The following is a 14,527-nucleotide window of genomic DNA, read 5'->3' as shown; positions in this document are numbered from 1 at the left end:
ATTTTGCTGGAAAAATGAGAAATTGCTGGTCAACTTTTAACCCTTATAACTTCCTAACCCCAAAAAATTTTGCTTCCAAAATTGTGCTGATGTAAAGTAGACATGTTGGAAATGTTATTTTATTAAATGTTTTGTGTCACATATCAATCCCTGACGAAGGAGGCCGTGACCTCGGAAATGCGTCGGATAAGCGCTTGACTTTTTTCCCTCAGTGGAATCCCTCAGCTGTTGTGACGTCACACAGATACTAAGCGCTCACATCCTTGATCATCAGCTGTCCTGCAGGTGTGACCGGCCAGCACACCTATCAGATGGTCTGCAGTTCTTCTCACCCATGATCTTCATCCCTGTATCCACCTAGTGCAACGGCTGCATATACAGTGCCTTGTGAAAGTATTTGGCCCCCTTGAACTTTTCTACCTTTTGCCACATTTCTGGCTTCAAACATAAAGATATAAAAACCTAATTATTTTGGGAAGAATTAGCAACAAGTGGGACACAATCGTCAAGTGGAAAGAAATTTATTGGATATTTTAAACTTTTTAAAAAAATTAAAAACTGAAAAGTGGGGCGTGCAATATTATTCGGCCCCTTTACTTTCATTGCAGCAAACTCACTCAAGAAGTTCAGTGAGGATCTCTGAATGATCCAATGTTGTCCCAAATGACTGGTAATGATAAATAGAATCCACCTGTGTGTAATCAAATCTCCATATAAATGCACCTGCTCTGTGATAGTCTCAGGGTTCTGTTTCAAGTGCATAGAGCCACATGAAGACCAAGGAACACACCAGGCAGGTCCGAGATACTGTTGTGGCGAAGTTTAAAGCCGGATTTGGATACAAAAAGATTTCCCAAGTTTTAAACATCTCAAGGAGCGCTGTGCAAGCGATCATATTGAAATGGAAGGAGTATCAGACCACTGCAAATCTACCAAAACCCGGCCGTCCCTCTAAACTTTCATCTTGAACAAGGAGAAGACTGATCAGAGATGCAGCCAAAAGGCCCATGATCACTCTGGATGAACTGCAGAGATCTACAGCTGAGGTGGGAGAGTCTGTCCATAGGACAATAATCAGTCGTACACTGCACAAATCTGGCCTTTATGGAAGAGTGGCAATAAGAAAACCATTTCTCAAAGTTATCCATAAAAAGTCTCGTTTGAAGCTTGCCACAAGCCACCTAGGAGACACACCAAACATGTGGAATAAGGTGATCTGGTCAGATGAAACCAAAATCGAACTTTTTGGCCACAATGCAAAACGATATGTTTGGCGTAAAAGCAACACAGCTCATCACCCTCAAAACACCATCCCCGCTGTCAAACATAGTGGTGGCAGCATCATGGTTTTGGCCTGCTTTTCTTCAGCAGGGACAGTGAAGATGGTTAAAATTGATGGGAAGATGGACGGAGCCAAATACAGGACCATTCTGGAAGAAAACCTGTTGGAGTCTGCAAAAGACCTGAGACTGGGACGGAGATTTATCTTCCAACAAGACAATGATCCCAAACAAAGCAAAATCTACAATGGAATGGTTCAAAAATAAATGTATCCAGGTGTTAGAATGGCCAAGTCAAAGTCCAGACCTGAATCCAATCGAGAATCTGTGGAAAGAGCTGAAAACTGCTGTTCACAAACGCTCTCCATCCAACCTCACTGAGCTCGAGCTGTTTTGCAAAGAAGAATGGGCAAGAATTTCAGCCTCTCGATGTGCAAAACTAATAGAGACATAACCCAAGCGACTTGCAGTTGTAATCCCAGCAAAAGGTGGAGCTACAACGTATTAACTCAAGGGGGCCGAATAATATTGCACACCCCACTTTTCAGTTTTTAATTTTTTAAAAAGGTTTAAAATATCCAATAAATTTCGTGGGTCCCACTTGTTGATTCTTCTCAAAAAAAATTATAATTTTATATCTTTATGTTTGAAGCCAGAAATGTGGCAAAGGGTAGAAAAGTTCAAGGGGGCCAAATACTTTCACAAGGCACTGTACCTGAAAGCCCGAGTCTCTGAGAGTCTCTGCAGCCCTCTGTATCCGGCGTTAATACGCCATTTGTACCCATTTTCTGAAACACTCACGGCTTGTTCTGCAGACTCCGGCACTTGTCCATCACCTCTAGTTGCAGTTTTGACTTCTTCAAAGGACCCCTGGAAGCTGCACGCGTATATCTTCATTTGGACTATCATTTTCTCTAAGACAGGTAGGAATCACTCTTTTGGTATTTTATGAGTGGTTTGCAGCGCATCTCTTTTCTTTTTATCATTTCATTATTATTTGCACCAGGTCATACGCTGCTTTGTGATTGCGGCTCTTTGCCTATCTGATCTTACTATAGCAGCAGCGCTACTGCGCTTTTTTACATTTTACTATATCTCTGATTTAAGACCATGAAAATTCAAATTTTGAAAATTGCAAAATTTTAGAAATTTTTCACCAACTCTCCGATTTTTTCACAAATAAACGCAAGTCATATCGAAGAAATTTTACCACTATCATGAAGTACAATATTTCACGAAAAAGTAATCTCAGAATCAGTGGGATCCGTTGAAGCGTTCCAGAGTTATTACCTCAATGTGACAGTTGTCAAAATTGTAAAAAATTGGCCTGGTCGTTAACTTGCAAACCACCTTCGGGGGTAAAGGGGTTAAATACAGTTGCTGAAATACAACCTGTAACTCATTGCAAGGTCTTCAAAAGACCATTCAAAGTGGAGGAATGTAAATTTATGCACATGGGCACTAATAATATGCGGGAAGCTTATGTTCTAGGAGAAGTAAAACTAGGAGAGTCAGTTGGTGAGAAGGATCTGGGTGTACTTGTAGATGACAGACCAGATAACAACATGCAATGTCAATCATTGGCTTCAAAGGCCAGCAGCATATTGTCATGAATTAAAAGAGGTATGAACTCAAGAGACAGGGATATAATACTACCACTTTACAAAGTGTGGTAGGACGACTCGCTCGGCCACTTCCAGAAGTAGTCTCAGGAACCCGGGTTTTCTTCACAGGCTTTACTAAGCAGCATAAAGCTCTGCACTGCAGCAAAATAAACACAGCTTTACTTGGCAAAACAACAAAACAAAAGATAAACCGTAGCACAGTCCATATATGTGTGTGTGCGGGTCGCTCACACAGGTTATGTCCAGTCTTGAGCTCCCTCCTTAGCTATGGCTGTCCAGTCTGGAGACCTTGCCTCTCCAAACACAACACAGGGAGAAAAAAAACAGGGCTGACATTTAAACGTTGCTCAGACACACCCTGAGGTAGAGGTATGGGGAATGACGTACCTCCCATCTCTATGTCATTCCCCTAAAACCACGCCCTTTAAGTGAGTTAACCCTCCAGCATATAACATGCTGGCAGAAAGTTTATTGGCTTCAGTTCACACAGGCTAGCAACCTGTGTGACACATACCTCCCCTCATAAATCATACCAGTGAAAGTGAAATACTACTCTTTATTGTGACTACATCTGAAATATACAGCTCAGTTCTGGGCACCAGTTCAGAAAAGGATGCTGTGGAACTAGAAAAGGTACAAAGAAGAGCCACCAAACTGTTAACAGGTATAGAATATATTATGTGTAAGGAAAAATTAAAAGGATTCCGTTTGTTTAGTCTTGAGAAGGCTGTGCATTTGCACAAATGGCCGATACAAAAAGAATGATCAAAAGCCATTTAATGTAAAAACCCCTAAAGACAAGGGAGTACGCCCTCTGTATGGGGAAAGACCGGTTAATTCTCCAAAAGAGACAGTGCTTCTTTACCATGAGAACTGTTAATCTGTGGAATAGTCCACATCAGGAGTTGGTCACAGTGGGAACCATTGATGCTTTTCACGGCCGGACTGGGTCAAAAAAAGCAGCTCTGCCACACAAACCCCACTAGCCCACATTCTATAAGGGTATGTGCACACGGTCGGTATTGGCAGCACTTTGAACGCAGTATACTTTATGCTGCATCCAAAGCTCTGCACGCAGGTGAATCCGTATGTGTTCATTGAGCCATGTGGATTTACCGCATCCTATACTTTGCACTGATATAATTTCTCTTGCGGAGACTAGTGTTTCCACAAGAGAAGTTGACATGCTGCGGTCTGGAAAGACGCGCCACATATCCGTGTCCACAGGTGATCCTCAGGAGCACGGAGATGCATAGTGGACATGGGATTTCTACAAAAACTATCCTCTATGCTGTAACATCTGGCCACTGTGGATTGCACCTAGTGCAAGTGCGCTGCATGCAATCCGCAGCAATTCCTGATCGTGTGCAAGTAACCTAACACTCATTAACCCCGATCAGTGAATTTTGCTTTACGTTGTTGTGCCCCTCACTCTCCTAAAAGGAGTTATTTGAAGAGCCGAATGTGAATGGCGCCACAGTGCTTATGATCGGCCACAGCTCCATTTACATGGTGCTCTACAGAGCTCCGATTCTCGGGATCATGGGGGTCCCAACAGTCGGATCTCCAGCATTTGGACAGTTATCCCCTTTCCAGAGGAGAGGGGATTACTTGGGATAATCAATTTAAACAGGTTTTCCAATATTTATTTGTATTTGGCCATAGTAATATTGAAAATACTAAACCAATATTGACACCAGGAGAAGTGGTACTGCGCAGTGTATATATACAGGACAGGAGAAGTGGTACTGTGCAGTGTATATATACAGGATAGGAGAAGTGGTACTGTGCAGTGTATATATACAGGACAGGAGGAGTGGTACTGTGCAGTGTATATGTACAGGACAGGAGAAGCGGTACTGTGCAGAGTATATGTACAGGAGAGGAGAAGTTGTACTGTTCAGTGTATATATACAGGACAGGAGAAGTGGTACTGTGCAGTGCATATATACAGGACAGTAGAAGTGGTACTGTGCAGTGACAAACTCTTCAGGGCAAACTCTGCAGTTTTTGGCATTAGAAGCTATTAATTAGTGCACAATATACAAGACCAGCTTTTCAAAGTCAAATCTGTGTCTGGATTGCCCATGCTAAACTCTTAGAACTCTGAGTTGTCCAGTCATTTGTTTATTTACCTACCATAAAGATAAGTAGATAAGCAGATAACCTCAGATGCCACACAGAATGCATGACTCACTGATACACAATGGTACACTGACAACAGTAGCCACACAGCCCATTTTATGACCTAACAGACCAGCCCACCAGGCATCTGCCCGATAAGGCAGATTAGCAGTCCAGGCCTGATGCTTTTAGATGTTTTTTTCAAAGAAAATTACGCACATAATTATGTCAATGTGCAAAGTTGTTGTCTAAAACTTTGGCCCAGTGGATCAACAATTGGGAACAGGAAGGAAAAATTGTCTCTTAGGCTCAAACTAGATGATGCATTATGGTTGTACATATACCCCATTCCTTTTATAATTTCCCATCCAGTGGTAGAACTTGATGATCGTGTCTTTTTTCACCATATTAATTGTGTAAATATAAGAAACAGAAGAAATAATGTTACATTCTGTCACTATCTCAGGACTCATCCATTTTTTCCATATAAAGGAGTCCATTATGTAACAATTACCTGAACCACATGATGAAGTACACCTCCATATGGATTTCTCTCAAGGGTCGATTCAAGCAAGAAAAAAAAATTTGCCCAGGTCAGAGCTATCTTCATCCAAGATAACTTACCAATGGGGCATCCTCACAAAACTTTTGATTCACAAAGATGGCAACTACTAGATGAGCTATTGGAGTGAAAAGTGTCCATGTATTGCTTTTGCACTGGGGCCCTCTTCTGTCTGTGTCCAAGCCTGTGTACATTACCGTATATCCAAAATTATTATCCATTTTATATTTATATATTCATGTGAAAAATATATAAATACAGTAGTTGCAGATGCTAAACAGATCATGAACATGATGACACAAATCTTTTCCACTATATGTTTAAAGTATTGCACTATTGCACACTTTCTATAATAGAAAATAGGAATTTTCCATAATATGCGTTAAAAAACTGCATCCTTCCATCAAGTGCTATCATATTCAAGATCTATATCTATGTGCCTCCCATCAGTTCATAAACGACCTTTTGGCGACATTTTAACATATTAATACATTGTTATTATTATTATTATTTTTAAGGCACCATTAATTCCAGGGTGCCATACTTGTAAAAAAGTTACATACAAGTAACATATATAAAACAATATAAAATATAGTAAATGAACTGACGAGGAGCAGAGGACTTTACTTTCATGGGCTTACAGTCTACATAGTGAGGCCACGTGCGCACGTTGCGTATTTTACCTCACTATTTGAAAGCCAAAACCAGGAGTGGAACAATCAGAGGAAAAGTATAATAGAAACACGTCACCACTTCTGTATTTATCACCCACTCCTGGTTTTGGCTTACAAATACTGAAATAAGAAACTCACCGAATACTCAATGTGTGAACGTGGCCTAATGGGGGGATGATAAGGTAGGTGTGGGTTTGGAACAACTCAGATGGTAGACTTTTTTTTTTGCTGATTTTCTCTGTAACTGGGGCTGGTTTATAAGCCCCAGTTACAGGGAAAATTCAGCCTCCTGGATGCATAGCAGAGCTGAATGGATGACGTAGGACGCAGTTTATGCTCTTGCACTACACCTGGTGATCACATGATCACTGCTTCCTAATCTGCATACACAATGCTGGTTCAACATTGTTTATAGAATGATCAAGAAGGCAGAGATGGTAATAAACCAAGTTTGCCTTCTCTGTGGGGAGTCTTGCTGTGTCTGACAGCCAGTTCCTTGCCGCAGCAGCTGCACAATTTCCTGCAAGCTACTTACTTTGCATTGATATTTTAAAATGTCAGTGCAAAGTAAAATGTTGAATGCCCCAACATATAAAGTCTATGGGCATTCCAGAAATAGTTAATTATTGAATATAACATTTAACCTTTGGTATTCAAGTAGCGCATCTAAATGCGGAATGGAGACTAATACTCACATGCAACTAGAACCTGATGAAGACCCTAGCCCAGGATCGATATCATGTTTGGTCTTTATAAACCTTATGTATTGTTTTAGCTTATTTATTTAATTTTCACAATAACCTAAGTGCAGATCTGTTTTGCAATTAGATAGCGCCAAACAACACTCCTGATTTTACATTGTTTACTGGAATGACATTGAGACAGTATGCACCCAGTATGTCCCCTTAAAACACATGCTGACTGAAAAGCAGATTGGCTGGATTATTTGTTCCATGCACGATTAGACAATATGTCACATGTTACTGTGTATGCTCCTAATTTTATTGCTCACCTCTACTGAATGAAAAATTTCTCAACATTTGCCTATTGCTGACACCGAAAAGAGCTGCAGCAAAATAATATCGGCCATAATAAATTACAGGACAACGCTGGACATGGCCAAAAAGCTTGGAACCGTCCTGCTTATATCCACTTGGAGGGAAGGTAGGTGGCGTACATATAAGTAGGATGGTTTCACGCGTTTGCACAATCTCAGAGCCGTCATCTCATTCACTTTTATATGCAACTAATGCATGTTTCCATGAATAGAGGCCAGAGGATCCAAAACAGTGAATGCATGCACAACCACCAGATAGAGTACTACCAATGGGGCAGCTTATGAGAAAATAATAATAATAATAGAAGATATAGTGGGTGGTGTACATAGAAGCTATCTTATTAACTTTTATATATCTCTGTATAATGGACAAACAAGAAGCTACTGCCAATGAGCACATATTGGTTATAAATTCAGGTCAGATGCAGCAGGGAAGTATGGAGCATAGATGCACAGTCGCTGGACAGAACACTGCTAGTGGACATGTCTAATGGATATCAGAAACACTAATAGCCTACCACTAGATCTTGCTAAAAATTGATCCAGATATAAAGGAGTTTTGAAAATGTGATTCTTAGTGATGGAAATGCAGTATGCAGAATTGCACTAAACTATAATATCACGATCAATCTTTTTTTCCCCTTGTATTAGACATTTGTTGTAAAGTATTAATGCATTTGATAGAGACTCCTGCATAGTGGATGTGGAAGCACATTTCAAATGTGAAATATGATAAACTGCTAAAATCTTTAGAAAGATGGGCAAAGTGCTATTTACATGCACAATATTTTCCATGTTTAAAATGAAACACATAAAAAAACGACTCATATAACAAATATTTCTCATTGCATACCTTAGTGTGGAGAAGTTTGATGCTATCCTCCTAACTTCAAAATGTCTCCTTGCCCACAATGTAACAGTAGCGATAGCCCACTGTGAAAAAACTTTTTTTCCTTTTCTTCCTTTTCTACAATTTATTTTGGATGGACTCAAACCTTATAACTGTGAAGCTGTAGTAACTGCCACTGTTTATTCATGCCGTTACAACAAAATAGAGCTAGAGGTGAATCTGGATGTGTGTCATTTATAAAGCACTTTCCAGAATGTGCTTCTAAATTTAGTAGACACCCTCCTCATACTTGAACTTGTTATTAACATCATTGAACTAGTCTGAACCAGCACCTTTCTAGCATACATGTTACCCACTGTTTTCTGTTATCAGTAGTTCTATTAATAATTCCTGTTTCCATATCAATATTGTGGGACTCTGCACAAAAAAACAGAAGCATAGCATTTATAATACCCATTTTCATTCAATGAAGCTGAAGCCATTTTTCGATTGCGCACAATAACGTTAACAACATAACATTGAGCCTATATAAGCATAAAAAAACGACTGTCGTGGCCACAAGTTTTGAGACTGATAGAAATTGTGTTTTTTTTTACAATGTTTGCTGCATTAGTGTTTTTAGATCTTTTTAATTGCAGAGTTGACCCTTATTTTTAATGAGTTCTGCAATTTGCCCATGCAGCTGGATATCAGCTTCTGGGCCAAATCCTAACTGATGGCAATCCTTTGTCTATTTAGTGCTCCGCACTTATCACAATTTCTGTGTTTTTGTTTGTCCACCCGCTTTGAGGATATAGGTTCTGAAAGGGATTGAGATCTGAGGAGTTACCTGGTCATGGACCCAAAATTTCAATACATTCTTCACCAAGCCACTTGGTTATCACTTTTGACTTGTGACATGGTGCTCCATGATGCTTGAAAAAGCATTGCTCATCACCAAATTGCTCCTAGATTGTTGGGAGAAGTTGCTCTTGGACAATGTTTAGATGCCATTCTTTATTCATAGCAGTGTTCTAGGAAAAATTGTGAGTGAGCTCATTACCTTGAATGAAAAGCAACCGCATACATAAATGATCTCAGAATCCTTTACTGTTGGATTGAGACAGGAATCATGGTAGCGCTCATATTTTATTCTCTAGACAATCATTCTTCCAGATGTCCCAAATAGTGTTGCACGAACGTGCTCAGATAAGATGTTATCCAAGCACGCTTGAGTCCTAAGCGAGTATCTTCGATGTGTAATGCAGGTGCCGGAATGCAACGCACAGAGACACAAGGCGAGAACAGTCAGAGATGTTTGTAAACAGTTTTATACAACAAGTATACTGAAACAAGGGATTAGCAACAAGGGTAATGAACAGTGGTTTGAAATATCAGAAAAATACGAAATTTCTCAAAATAAGGCACAGTCTCTTAAAATAAGGCGCAGTCTCTTAAAGTAAGGTGATGCCCTCAGGCATGAGAGACACCACACAAGTTCTTTAACCGTGAATTTGGCCCTAGCGGGGGTCACCGGTTATTCCCGCTAGGCCGTGAGTCTCTTTCCGGATAAATTCAATTAAATCACGTTGTGCTACTTTAGCCCCAACCGTTCCCCTCCCAACCTGAGTACTTAAACCCAATTGTCACCGGTACCGTGGGTGAGCAGTGGAAGTGACGGCCCTGCTCACGTATGCAGCTCCTCTCTGCTTGGCCGTTGGAGGCAGTCTCTCGAGCCTTGGATAGGGGGGTCCAGGCCTCGTCTGTCGGCGAGCGACGTCGGGTTCCGCAAACTCACTCAGCACCGCGATCAGGTTCCTAGTATCCTAAGCAGGCACAGCATTCGGGTCACAACTGTGAGGGATCCGGAGCTCTTTTATCGGTGCTCGGCTGGATCACCTCTCAGGCCTCTGGATTTGGCCTGCCATGGGGGGTTTCTCAGGACGCAGGGAGCACATCTGCTCCTCTCTGCTGCTTGGTGCCAAAGACCCCTCAGGTTTGGCGCGCTGGCCTCTTATCTCTCTGAACTCCTTCCTGGAAGCCACCTGACCGGGTCCAGCGTCTGAACCTGCTCCCCCTGCAACTTCCTTTGTATATTTTGGTTCCGCTTGACTGTATCTGGCCAGTAGATGGCAGTCTCGCTCCATCCTTGAAACGTCATGTTGAAGTTCTTTTACAAGCTTTCTTGCCCGTTCTACAGATGTGCTAGCAAAATATGTTTGTGTGGCACCCCGAGGGCTCGGTTGCTACAGAGGTATCGCATCTCAGTTAGAGGTGTGGTATCTCACTTCCAGGTAAGGATAGAGTGTGGATCAGGACCCTGACAGCTGCATGCATTACACCACATTTCCGGGGGACAGCTCGATGGTGCTCCCAGCAGCGAGCACGACAGACCATGTCCCTGGCTGGAGTGGGAGGGAGGGAACACCCAGAACAGGGGGAACCCAGTAGTGCAGGAGCAGAGAGGAAGCAGTTCCTCGATGCACAGAGAGAGGAGTATAAAAAGGTGGGGGCCATCTTAGGAGGGAGTTCTGTGAGAGGAGAAGTCAGGGAGCAGAGCTGCTGCATGGCTCTGCTCCCCAGGCAGGCCCTGTCAGGAGGCCTAAGCCTGGAGAAAGAGAAAGAGAGGAAGGAGAGGGGAGCGGAGGAGGCTCCAGGAACAGAGGAACGAAGGGATCCCAGGGGTGCAGACCGGCCAGTCGCCACTGCACGCCCGTATCTACCTGCGTAGAGGGGTCAGGCCAAGAGAGGGTACCGGATCCCTTACTAGTGGAGGCGCGAAACTACCCTCAGCTAGGAACCGGAGGCTGCGACATTTCAAGTGGCGCAGCCCCTCGCTACACCCACTAAGAAGGCACGACATAGGGTCCAGGGAAACGGAATGCACGTTTGCCTGCCAAGGCCTGAGGCAGCTGGACAGAAGGGTGGTCACTGGTGGGGTATGACAGGCCAGAGGAAGGACACACAAAGGGGGTCCTGTGACGCACTTCAGAGATACCTGGGAGTCGGCCGAGCCCCTCACCTGGTGAGCACAGTGCGACGTCGGCAGCTGGTACCTGTAGAAGTGGTCTGGAGTATAAGAACTGTGAGTAAAGGCCCTGGACTGCATCACTGACTCTGTGTCGTCACTGCTACTCCTGCACCATCACCCCCATCCTCCCTACACACTGCCCTGAGGCTATACTCCTCCCGTGGGGAGTTATACCACACTCTGCTGCACCCACAACACCAGCCTCAGTGGTCTGCCCTGCAGTGGCGGTTCGCCCTGACCGCAATCCATGGGTGGCATATTCGGACAATACCAGTAAATCCGCCACTGGTCTGACCACCCTGAGCCACGGGACTGGGTCATCGCCACGCAAGGACTACAACCCCCAGCATTCATCCTAAAAGGCCCAGTTCCGGGTTCCCCATGGCCCAGGGGGCGAGTCATTTGCATCGCCGCGGTTGCATGATTCGCGGCTGTTTGACAATCAGGCAAGCCCTGCATGTGTTGCGGCTGTCTAACAGCCTAGAGACATGCAGCTGCGGCGACACAAACATATTTTGCAAGCACGCTGAAGAAACTCGGTTTGGACTTGAGCGTGATTGGATAACGCCTTATCCAAGCACGTTCGCGCAACACTAGTCCCAAACAGTCTGGAGAAGAAAATAAGAGAAAATAACTGTACTTCAGTCCTCTGCAGTCCAATCTCTGTACTTCCTGCAGAATGTCACTCTGTCCTTGATTTTTTTCTTGTGGCCTTTTTTGCTGTTCCTCTGCTTAACAGGCCAGCCTCCAAAAGTGTTCAACTCACTGTGCATGCAGATGCATTGACACCTGTCTGCTGCCATTCCTGAGAAAGCTCTGCACTGGTGTTGATCAGTTCCTGTAACTGAATCTTCTTTAAGAGTTGGTTCCATCACTCGCTGGGTTTTCTTTGGCACCCTAATGCTTCTTAATAGAAATTGAACCTCTGTCTATGAAGTTTTTGATTATTCGATAAATGGTTGATTTAGGGGCAATCCTTCAAGCAGTACTGTCCTCACATATAAAGCCCCTTTGAAGCAAAGCAATGATAACTGCTTGTTTTTCCTTGGAAGTAAGCATGGTTAACTGAAGAAGACAATGATTTCAAGCACCAGTCCCCTTTTAAAGCAACATGCCTGCATTTTTAATTCAATTAGCATGACAAAGGGAAATCAGCAGCCTTATACTTGTTATCCTTGTCTTGAGCTAACGAGAACATCAGTTAAATGATGTAACCAGGTTATATTGTGACAGATATGAAATTCAATGCAAATATAGTTTTTGTAATTTAAGATGTTTGGGACTTTCTATTAGCCTAAGCACTTATCAGCAGGTAGTTGCTAACTTGCCTGCCTCTTTAGCCATACAACGATCTCTCCCGGCTCAGAGCAGTCACGGGCCGCTCATGGTGGTGATTTTCCTGCTTTCTGTGATGTCACTTCGACAGTATTATTACTTATTATTATAGCGCCATTTACACTCCCTGGCAGAAGTTATGTCGCTTATCCATGTTATGTAAATAAAAGCTTATAACCTGACGTTAAATTCATCCATTGGTTTTGTAAATTACTCTCTTGTAAGCTGAAACCCTCCCAAATTTGGTATAGGTTAAGAAAATAAATTGGCATCAATGCTGAAATATTGATCATTTAATGAAAACAGAATGGTCAGATTTTGGCAAGATAAAAGATTTGTCGCCTGGTCATATAATGCACCCAATCCTAGTTTACATCCTCACCAGTGCTCAGTAAATGATTGGTTAATTAGTGGGTGTGTATGAAAAGAAACCCAGCACCCCAGACCTTCACTTGAACTGCAACTTGAGCTCTGACAACAAGCCAAACATCCACCCTGCGACCAAAGCCTTGATTATCAAGAGGCTGAAGACCAGATCCACTGCAGAGGTGGCTGGCACCTTTAATGTGTCTCAGCATCAAGTACAAAGAATTAAAAAAAGATTTGAAGAGACTGGAGATGTGTTTGACAAGCCCAGGTCCGGCAGACCCCGCAAGACAACTGCTCAGGAGGAACGTTTGTTGGTTAGAAAATCCAAAGCAAGCCCCTCTTCCACTGCAGCAGAGCTCCAACAGGCCTGGTCACCTCAAGTCCCTGTGTCAACTAGAACAGTTTGTAGGATTCTGTCTCGAAATGGCCTCCATGGTGGAATCAGTGCCCAGAAGCCAACACTAAACAAAAGGCAAATAAAAAAACGTGTGGCATTTGCAAAGTCCCACAGCCTGCTAAACAGATGGACGCTGGAAAAGTGGCAGAAGGTGGACTTCTCTGATGAATCTTCAGTAGAATTACACCACAGTCGCTGGAAATACTGCAGGAGACCTACTGGACCCCGTATGGTTCCAAAATACACCCAGAAAAGAATTAAATTTGGTGGTGGAAATTTCATGGTCTGGGGTTACATTCAGTAAGGGAGTGTGCGAAACATTTGCAATGTGGAATGCAATATCAATAGCCTAAAATATCAAGAAGTATTAGCTACCTCTTACATTGCAAATCATAAAAGGGGTCAAATTCTGCAGCAGGATGGTGCTCCATCTCATACATCCATCTCTACAACAAAGTTCCTCCAGGCAAAAAAGATCAAGGAGCTCAAGGACTGGCTAGCCCAGTCACCAGACATGAAATTCATTGAGCATGTTTGGGGTAGGATGAAAGAGGAAGCTTGGAAGACAAAACCAAAGAATCTAGATGAACTCTGGGAGGCATGTAAGACTGCATTCTTTGCTATTCTGAAGACTTCATTAATAAATTGTATGAATGATTGTTGAACCGCATGGATGCAGTCCTTCAAGCTCAGGGAAGTCACACAAAATATTAAATATGACTCTAATAGCACCACAACTTCATTCACCAATGTTATGCAACATATATTTGTATTTTAAGATAATTATTTGTTTGAATATCACATTACTTTCTGTGGGCGACAAAACTTTTGTCTTGCCAAAATCTGACCATTCTGTGTTCATTAAATGTTCAATATTTCAACATTGATGCCAATTTATTTTCTTACCCTAAACCAAATTTGGGAGGGTTTCAGCTTTTGAAAGAGTAATTTATAAAACCAATGGATGAATTTAACGTCAGGTTATAAGCTTTTATTTACATAACATGGATAAGCAACATAACTTCTGTCAGGGAGTGTATTCCATGGTGCTTTACATGTGAAAAGGGGTATACATAGCAAAAACACAATAATTTTGAACAAAACGAGTCAGAGACTGGTACAGGAGGAGAGAGGACCCTGCCCACGAGGGCTCACAATCTACAAGGGATGGGTGAGGATACAGTAGGTGGGGATAGAGCTGGTCATGCAGCGGTATGGTGGAGCGGTGGTTACTGCAGGTTGTA

The 14,527-nt window shown here is 42.7% G+C and overlaps 1 protein-coding gene across 2 annotated transcripts in view; it reads right to left on the bottom strand.

The window, feature by feature from the left end:
* The window catches only part of LOC141172392 (serine/threonine-protein kinase SBK1-like), a 76,118-nt gene extending 67,672 nt beyond the window's left edge, over window positions 1–8,446 (bottom strand). Inside the window, exon 1 of one of the 2 annotated variants that reach the window (XM_073656545.1) lies at window positions 8,176–8,446. The gene's annotated coding sequence lies outside the window, so the exon portion shown is untranslated. The remainder of the gene's footprint in view (window positions 1–8,175) is intronic. The other variant, XM_073656542.1, reaches the window with a different exon arrangement.
* Between the last annotated feature and the right edge of the window lie 6,081 nt (window positions 8,447–14,527).

The sequence above is a fragment of the Phyllobates terribilis genome, unplaced genomic scaffold (genome assembly GCF_046119375.1).
Source record: "Phyllobates terribilis strain yellow unplaced genomic scaffold, ASM4611937v1 Scaffold_12__6_contigs__length_324123572, whole genome shotgun sequence".
Lineage (NCBI taxonomy): Eukaryota > Metazoa > Chordata > Amphibia > Anura > Dendrobatidae > Phyllobates > Phyllobates terribilis.
Note: the sequence above shows the minus strand (reverse complement) of the source record. Positions and strands in the feature narration are given on the sequence as shown.